This window comes from Bactrocera neohumeralis, unplaced genomic scaffold, assembly GCF_024586455.1.
Source record: "Bactrocera neohumeralis isolate Rockhampton unplaced genomic scaffold, APGP_CSIRO_Bneo_wtdbg2-racon-allhic-juicebox.fasta_v2 cluster11, whole genome shotgun sequence".
NCBI classification, from domain to species: Eukaryota; Metazoa; Arthropoda; class Insecta; order Diptera; family Tephritidae; genus Bactrocera; species Bactrocera neohumeralis.
The window spans coordinates 21,090,171-21,100,242 of record NW_026089624.1 but is presented as its reverse complement, the minus strand read 5'-3'; positions in this window follow the sequence as shown (position 1 = coordinate 21,100,242).

Sequence of the window (10,072 nt, the reverse complement as noted above, 5' to 3'; positions counted from 1 at the left end):
CTCACCGTTTAGACCTACCCTGGACTACGACAAACATTTTAAAATCAAAGTCAGCTCAATCGGCCCAGCCGTTCTCGAGTTTTAATCAGACTAACGAACAACAATTCATTTTTATTTATATAGATATATAGAAAGATAGATAGATAGATCTGTGAGCGACTATCTTCTTGCTTTGTTTCTGATAGCAAAACCGATAAAATTGGTTTCCGTGACACCCAAAACAAAATTCTGTTTCGAATATGAAACCAATAATATCTGACTTCATAACACCCACTACTTTTTTTGATCGGTTTCAATTCTGATTCTAACAACTATCAGATTCCACAACACTCCTGATGATGATATCATTCAGTATATTCAAAATGGCAAACAAGAGCTTTTTTTAGTTTTGTAACCTGCTAACTATCAAGTCATAAATTTGAGACAATATTTGGTGACTAAAGACTAGAGACTGTGTTGTGAATAGTAACTATGGTAGTCACAAATTGAGACTTTACCTCAAAATGTCTCAAATAGTGACTAAATTTCTTAATAATGAAGGTACGCAAAATATTATTTGCTTTTGCGTTTTCCACTTTTGTATTTCACATTGATGGTGGTTTTTGTTTAATTTTAGTGATAATCTATATATTGCTATTTGTTGATACATTTAAAGTTATTGTTCTGGATACGACAAGAGAAGCTACTTTAGAGTGAATTTGCTGTCCTTATGGACCGCAAGTTCAAACACTGGGAGTACATATAATGCTTTCCTGAAAAGTAAGCTGCTGCCAGAATGAAAACTGCACCTTTGTTCTCCCAGGCCTGCACAGCGATCAGGTCCCGTGTTAGGAACTCTGAAATACAAAAATGAAATCAATATAGGTCTCTCAATAGAGAGATACCTGAATACTTTGTTTGCTTCCGTTTTGAGGCCCCTGACTTAATTTTGTAGACTCAAGGTTTCTGGATCAGTAAGATGCCGAGGTTATTCTGATTAATGACTAGCCGGAGAGCGAACTCATATGGCTTGTCTGTATCATAGTACGCATGGGCGGAACATCATCATCCCACTTTGAATAGAGGACGGCCCCTTCCAGCCTTCCAGCTAAGGAAAGATCTCCCTTAGCCAGTTAGCAGTCCTCTCGTCCTTACTATTTCTGCTCTAAAATACACACAAAAAAAACTGCAGACCCAAACCCCCTATATATTTGGTTGATGACGAGATACTGCAGAACGGTAAGTTCCTCCGACCCCAGTGGATAGTTGATAACTAGGACAGCCATATGCACTTAAAGGCACCCGCATATTTGCGCTGTCCTTCCACTACCTGAGTAGGATTTGGGGCGGAATGTTGGCCTCCGTTCGCAAGATTCTTCGGTTACCTCTTCTCTCTTGTGCCTTAGGTACCACTTCAAGCTCGCACCGTTCATACCCTTTCTGCGTGGATCATCCTGTCCTCCGGGACAGCCAGCTAGTTGAGGAGGCAGTCCATATGAGTAAGTTTAATTTCAGTTACGATAGAAGTATATCACTCTTCAAACTGGAAGAAAAAACTTTAAAAAAATTTTAGCTAGCGCATTCTGGCTTGCTGAGGCATTTGTACGCGAAATTGTGCCTGAACTCAGAAATCCTACTGAAGTAAAAAACTTCTAAAATACCGAAAGTAACAGTGGAAATAAAAACTTAGTGATGGAAATTCGCAGAGTATTTATTATCAAATTGTTAGAGATCTTAATGCAAAATTAGCTGAATTGTATTTCAATAGCACAAATTGTAAATTAATCACTTAATATTATTAAGATAAGCTGGTTTTGGCATCGTGACATACAATTACCAGACAGAGATAAGCTCTGAGCTTCATTAAGATACCTCACCGGTTGACAGGTATTGTATTTGAATTTGATTTAAGGTATTTAGCAACCTAATACTATTAGAAATTTTTCTAGCGCCTTCCCCAAACAAAGACAGATTGGGCTCGCTTATGGTGTCGCAGAGCCAAAGGACCCTTTTGGTGAGAGACATCACCATGGAATACCAATGGCTTCTAAGTATGCCTTCACATCAATTTTACTTGGGTAATTCGATTTACAATTTTAACTTCCGAACGATTCTTTTACTTTACAGTATATTATTTGAGAGTCAATGACGTTTTCGAAATAAAACTTTGTGCTTGTGCGTGATTTCACAAAATTAGACCATAAGTTTTCACGTTCCCAGTTATTAAATACAGTCGACTCTCGTTAATTCGAAACTCTAGGGACTCTTGAAATATTACGAATTATCGAGTGTTTGAAATATCAAATGGTTCAAAACTTGTGAGAGAAAATAAATAAAACTTCAAAGTATTAAGTGTTGGTTAATTTTTATTTATTAAAAATGACAAGAATTAAGAGGTACATTCGTGTACATATGTATTCGTAATGTGAATTAATTAATCTTTCGAAAGAACTTTGTTATACTGGTTTGCTTTAAAGCACAATTCTGCTGCTCACACTGCTCAATAACTTTTTTTAAGAGAAAAAGTGCCTGAAATGCTTTTTCATCACTTTCGTTTTGTAGACAGAAGCTTTGTAAGGTATCAAATGAGGATCTTGCTTCCTTAACTGACACCTCTGCCAAAGGTTCCGATGTATCGTCCTCTTCTTCATCGTTACTTTACGTATCTGTCGCAGATAAAATTTCGCCATCGGTTAGTGAACCTGAGGCAGCAACATTTTCATCTACTTGAACAAAATCAGAAAAACTCACACCGCAGATGTCAACTAATGGTTCTATTGCTGGTTCTTCATCATCTATAAGTATTGGAAGATTGTCTTGATTTTCTTTTAAGAAACCGGATTCTTTTTGAAGCAGTTGAGAATCGTTAGGGGTGTTACAGCTCTCCTCTCCTCTAGTAAAATAGCTGTGAACCGTGATATTTGCAGCTAACTGTTTGTCGAGAGATTCTAAAACGATCTTAACAATTTCTTTGCGATAGAACGTCTTCATCATCAACACTTCCACTTTCCCCACAAACTTTTTTAAGAACAAATCCATTTCTCTTTTTGAAATTTTTAAGCCACCCTTCACTTGCTGCAAAGTTTTTGATTCTTAGAGTAGACGCGAACTCTTTTGCTTTTTCCTTCAACAAGTTCCCACTAATAGACACTTTTTGTCCTCTACACTGTCTTAGCCAAATGACCAGGCTTTCTTCCAGACGAGGAAATTCACCTTTAGTAGTTCTTTTCCGTACTCCAGCAGTTTGAGAAACATTAATTGTGCTTTATTATTGTTGAGAGAGTACTCAGAGGAATCTTAAATTCTTTTGCAACATCACTCTTCTTCTCACCTTCTTCTACTTTTTCGATTAACTTTTTCTTTTCAGCAATCGTCAAACATTTATACTTCCTGGGGCTCATAACTAACGCTAACTTTTAATCTGCATACCAACGAAAGAATAACAGTAAGTGAATAACTAAACATACCAATTCGTGAGAAGTGTGTGCGTCAAATGGTCAAACTAATCATAACAAAAACAAAAGCTCGTGTATCTTGATACAAGTTTGAACTTGGCGCAAAATGTACTTACAATCTTTCCGCCTCTTCTCTCTGCAACTTTGAATTGTCGAGTGTTGGACGCTGATGAGTTCGAATTAACGCGTCGTTTTGTTAAATAGCAATGATTTTTTCGTGCGAATTAAATTCGTGTATGAAAATGTATTGATTTAGTTCGAAATATAAAGACATTTAGTAGGGAACTCGTGATAACTTTGAATTATAGAGAGGTTTGAATTAACGAGAGTCGACTGTATTTGAATCTCAATGCTTGTGGCTGACTTTTTAGCGGAAATGTTGGTCAATCTGCGAGGTACTTTAATCTGAGAGCACTGTTTTCTGGTAATATTATGTCGTGTTGCGAAAAATGTATAACATCGGCTTAACCCTTCTGTTATCCTAAAGTCATCTCGTGACTTTTTTATGTTATTTTTGCTTATGTTTCATAAAAGACACACAATTTTGGGATTTCCTTTTACGAATTCCTACATTGAGTGAAATCGCTTTGAAAAAGTGCAAACTATTTTTAATAATTTGATAAAAAACATGGTAGAATCAAAACTAACGTGTGGGCAGCATAAGGTCATTCAGTGACCATCTGCTGTTCAAAGTGACACCAGGAAGTTTCGCGCCATTTTTGCCAATTAATTTTTGTGTAAAACGACAGACATTGTAGATATAAAATGAAATGTAACCGAGCATCGGTGAGTATTTTGATTGATTTCGATGGAGTATTATCTGATTCAGCAAATTTGTCGTCCGACAGAAACCCAAATACACACAATAATGGAAGACATTGGGGATATTGATAAGTATAGTGATTTTGAGCTCGATAAGAATGTATTGAAGACAGTATTGTTGAAGCTGATATAAGTAACATTTCCGTGTACTTTTCACCGACAGCAACCAAGAGCCAGAACAGAAAATATAATTCGACGACACCCCGGTTACAGTATATTCAATTCACCGAATATCAAATATAAAAGAAACATTTGACCTGTGCTAGAGTTCACCAACACCGAGGGCGCTAAAAAATTGGAGAGAAATATCAACCAATTGATGAAATAGAATTTAATAGATTTTTGAGTATTTTGATATTAGGAGGTACTTCAAATGGCATATTTATACAATATGTACTTGCTAAAATACACATAACTTAGAAACAGGCGATTATCGGTCGTACGGAGAAAGTCTCCGCAGTCTTTGAGATGAAGTTTAGGGTCGACTAATATTTTGCGTTCTAATGTCACTTACAAGGTTTTTGGAAGTAACTTATGTACTGAGGTTCGTTAACAGAGATAATCGCAGTGCGACAGTATATGACAAACTTGCTAGAAATTCGGGATTTCGATAAAAGAGTAGCTAACGTACCACTACTGTTTGTTCCCTATGTAACCGTAACAGTCGATGAGAGTTTAATTTCTTTTAGAGGCAGATGTCCATTCTTAGCTTACATGCCAAGTAAGCCAAGTAAATACGGGATAAATGCTTGGGTAGCTGCGGATATGCGAACAAAATTTAGCCTAAATTTTCAAATATATTTGGGAAAAGATTCAGCAGAACCGGAACGAAACCAAGACCAACGGGTATGGTTGGATCTAGTAAGTGGGTATGAATGACGGATTATAACAAACAGATAACTTTTTTACAACTCGAGATTTGGCATTACATTTACTGAATAATAATATGACATTGATGGGCATTATCATCATTGTTCAATACATTCCTATAAAGTATACATGTAAAATGGTTAGTGAATTGAGCACTCTTCGTCATAACAAAAATCTTATTGAAAACCATCGCAAGAAGTTGCCGGAAATAAAAGATTTTTATAATTCTACAAAATCTGGAGTCGACACAATTGACCAATTAGTAGAAACATATACGTGCAAGAGACAAACTAATCGTTGGCCCTTAGCTGTCTTCTCGAATATTGTGGATGTTTCGGCGCTTTGTATTTGCATTTGCTTAAGTTTTATGGACAGAAATTCACTCTAATTGGAATGCGTCAAAATTACATAAGCGCAAAATTTTATCGAAAAACTTGTCCTATACCTTGTTTAGGGTGAAATAACTCGTAGAAAACGCGTACCTAAAAAACAGATGTCGGCTGGTATTGTCAGGAATGTCTGGGCAGAAGCAGAATAGATAAATATTTCGCGGATGTTGCTCTAGAAAAGAGAAAAACAATTCAGCGAGCCACCTGCACATTCATTTATACTCAAAAAAACTAAGAAATGTTAAGAACAAAATAAAATTATAATCAATACAACTATGATATGTTAAATTCAAACTTAATTTTTTAGTCAGTAAAATTAAGAAAAATTTGAAAAAAAAACTAAAATCATAAGGTTTTTATAGGATACCCTTACAAAACTCCGACTAGGTAATTTCGTGATCTTAACATCACATGTGCAACTTTTTATTAACGTAACAGAAGGGTTAATACACCATCCAGGAGGATGGAGTCATGTGTAGAAGTTCACGCTAGTGAAGAAAGTTCTCTGATCGCCATTCACTTGGGAGTGGCCAGAAACGATTCTTTTACACATGGCTCAAACAGCTCACAACTTCCGGTCTTTGGCCAAGTATCCTCTGGGAAGCCTAAGAACATCCGTTCGAAGGCGAGCTAAAATGAGAAGGCGAAACATCCCCTACATAGGGTTTTGCGCTGGGTTTGGGACCCGCCACGTAAAAAGCCCCCCCACTGAAAGACTACCAACTGCCTCGGATGAGAGACCCCCCTTTTGATGACGACCATGGCAAACGAAATAAGGACTACGATATAAGGGCATGCACCTGGAATGTCCGGACCCTTAATTGGGAAGGTACCGCTGCCCAGCTGGTTCATGTCCTCGCGAAAATAAAGGCTGACATCACCGCAGTCCAAGAAATGCGATGGACGGGACAAGGACAGAAACGAGTAGGTCCTTGTGACATTTACTACTGTGGCCATATAAAGGAGCGCAAGTTTGGCGTTGGATTCGTGGTGGGAGAGAGACTCCGTCGCCGAGTACTATCATTCACTCCGGTGAATGAACGTCTAGCCACAATCCGCATCAAAGCGAGGTTCTTCAACATGTCGGTGATTTGCGCCCACGCCCCAACGGAAGAGAAGGACGACGTGACCAAAGATGCCTTCCATGAGCGCTTGGAACGCGGATCGAAAAGCCACAACCAGATCGATCGTGTTGTGATAGATGGAAGACACGTCTTCAGTGTTTTAGATGTGCGTACGCTCCGAGGTCCTAACATCGACTAGAACCACAATCTTGTTGCAGCCAAGATTCGCACCCGTCACTGTGCAGCAAAAAACGCCCGTCAACAAACATAAGAAAGGTTCGATGTCGAGAAGCTGCAATCACAACAGACAGCCGAACGATTTACTACTCGGCTTGCACTCTTGCTTTCTGAGAGCACTCGTCAACAACTCGGTATAAGGGAACTGTGGGACGGCATTTCAAACTTCTTACGTACAGCTGCAACCGAAACCATTGGTTTTCGGAAAGTGCAAAAGAACAACTGGTACGACGAGGACTGCCGTGTCGCAGCGGAGAGAAAACAGACTGCCTACCTCGCAACGTTACGATTGACCACAACACGCGCGGGAAGGGATAGATACCGAGAGCTGAAGAGGGAAGCGAGACGCATTTGCAGACAGAAAAAGAAAAAGGCCGAAATGCGTGAGTACGAAGAGCTTGATAAGCTGGCCGACAGGGGTAATGCTCGAAAATTCTACGAAAAATGCGACGGCTTACAGAAGGTTTCAAGACCGGAGAATACTCTTGTAGAACCCCCAAAGGTGATCTAGTCACCGATGCCCAGAGCATACTTAAATTATGGAGGGAACACTTCTCCAGCCTGCTGAATGGCAGTGAAAGTACAACGCCAGGAGAAGGCGAACCCGATTCCCCAATCGATGACGATGGAGCAGACATTCCATTGCCCGACCATGAAGAACAACAAAGCGGCACGGGCCGACGGATTGCCGGCCGAGCTATTCAAACACGGCGGTGAAGAACTGATAAGCAGCATGCATCAGCCTCTTTGTAAAATATGGTAGGACGAAAGCATACCCAACGACTGGAATTTAAGTGTGCTATGCCCAATCCATAAAAAAGGAGACCCCATAATCTGCGCCAACTACCGTGGGATTGCCTCCTCAACATCGCATATAAGGTTCTATCGAGCGTATTGTGTGAAAGATTAAAGCCCACCGTCAACAAACTGATTGGACCTTATCAGTGTGGCTTTAGACCTGGCAAATCAACAACCGACCAGATATTCACCATGCGCCAAATCTTGGAAAAGACCCGTGAAAGGAGAATCGACACACACCACCTCTTCGTCGATTTCAAAGCTGCTTTCGACAGCACGAAAAGGAGCTGCCTCTATGCCGCGATGTCTGAATTTGGTATCCCCGCAAAACTAATACGGTTGTGTAAACTGACGTTGAGCAACACGAAAAGCTCCGTCAGGGTCGGGAAGGACCTCTCCGAGCCGTTCGATACCAAACGAGGTTTCAGATAAGGCGTCTTGCTATCGTGCGACTTTTTCAACCTGCTTCTGGAGAAAATAGTTCGAGCTGCAGAACTAAATAGATAAGGTACCATCTTCTATAAGAGTGTACAGCTGCTGGCGTATGCCGATGATATTGATATCATCGGCCTCAACACCCGCGCCGTTAGTTCTGCTTTCTCCAGGCTGGACAAGGAAGCAAAGAAAATGGATCTGGCAGTGAACGAGAGCAAGACGAAATGTCTCCTGTCATAAAATAAACAGTCGTCGCACTCGCGACTTGGCTCTCACGTTACTTTTGACAGTCATAACCTTGAAGTTGTAGATAATTTCGTCTATTTAGGAACCAGTATTAACATCACCAACAATGTCAGCCTGGAAATCCAACGCAGGATTGCTCTTGCCAACAGGTGCTACTTCGGACTGAGTAGGCAATTGAAAAGTTAAGTCCTTTCTCGACGAACAAATGCCAAACTCTTTAAGTCGCTCATAATTCCAGTCCTGCTATATGGTGCAGATTCTTGGACGATGACAGCAACCGATGAGTCGACGTTGAGTGTTTTCGAGAGAAAAGTTCTGCGAAAGATTTATGGTCCTTTGCGCATTGGCCACGGCGAATATCGCATTCGATGGAACGATGAGCTCTACGAGATATACGACGACATTGACATAGTTCAGCGAATTTAAAGACAGCGGCTACGCTGGCTAGGTCAGGTTGTCCGGATGGACGAAAGCACTCCAGCTCTGAAAGTATTCGACACAGTACCCGCCGGGGGAAGCAGAGGAAGAGGAAGATCTCCACTCCGTTGGAAGGACGAAGTGGAGAAGGATCTGGCTTCGCTTGGATTATCCAATTGGCGCCACGTAGCGAAAAAAAGAAACGACTGGCGCACTGTTGTTAACTCGGCTATAAGCGGTGTCTACGCCAATTAAGAAGAAGAAGAAGAGGGTTAATATACCACCCAGGCCCCTTATACATAATAGAACTATTTTCGAACTTTGCGAAATAATAGGAACTAAATTTAACTGTGGATAGCATCCACGTTCGTCCACTGGATACTTTGCAGCGTACTGGTATAGGAATCAAACGAACTTCATCCCGACAGTCAAGAGGGATCTGATCTGAAAAATTCCTTTAGATTTTTTAACGTTGCCTTAGACAATGATAAATGCTAAATTTCTTAAAGATATCTTGTCAAATAAGACTTTTTCCATACAAGAACAAGATTTTGATCGTTCATTTTGTGTGGCAACTAGATGCTATAATTTTCCGATCAGCAAAAATAACCAAGATTGGACAATAATCAAAGTAATCAAAATACGGAAGCATCTGTTACATTGAGTATGCTGTTGCGATGCAGACGAAAATACACTGTAGTCTACACTTATGGGCATTTATTTCATATTTGATTAAGTTACGTGTTGTTTGCGATATCTCGAACTCGATAGTTTCAGTCTTAATCCAAATATCACGTTAATTTGACGTTCGATTTTCTCAACTAGGATTATAGCAAGAATGATAGAAACAAGATTGCGCAATGACGAGTTCAAATTTTGTTCGTTCTGCGCATCTACGTCACGGTTGACCAACGTACAATCAGCTGATTTTCAGTTGCTTGTTTTTCTTTGCAATAAGAATCAATTTTGTATTGCAGGCATACAAAAACATGAATATCATCAAAAGTTAGCTTAAATATAAGTCAATATTTTATAGTGAACATTTACCTACATATTCATTTCATGGTATTTTCGTTGTATTATTTAATTTTGTCTCTTTGCTGTGTTTGTTTCTACTATAATCATTTATGCAAATAAAAATATTGAATATTTTGTGACCAACTATAAATTTATTTTCTTATTTAATTTTCTTTTTTTGCTGTACATATTTTCAATTAAGTTTTTATTTAACGAACGAATCCTAAAATACATTCTAGCTCTGAAAAACAATTATTTTACTTTGGTGCTACAATTTACAAAATTACTTAAATCTAAGTGCTTCTGGACGTAATTTGTACATATACATATGCAAATCAGTACC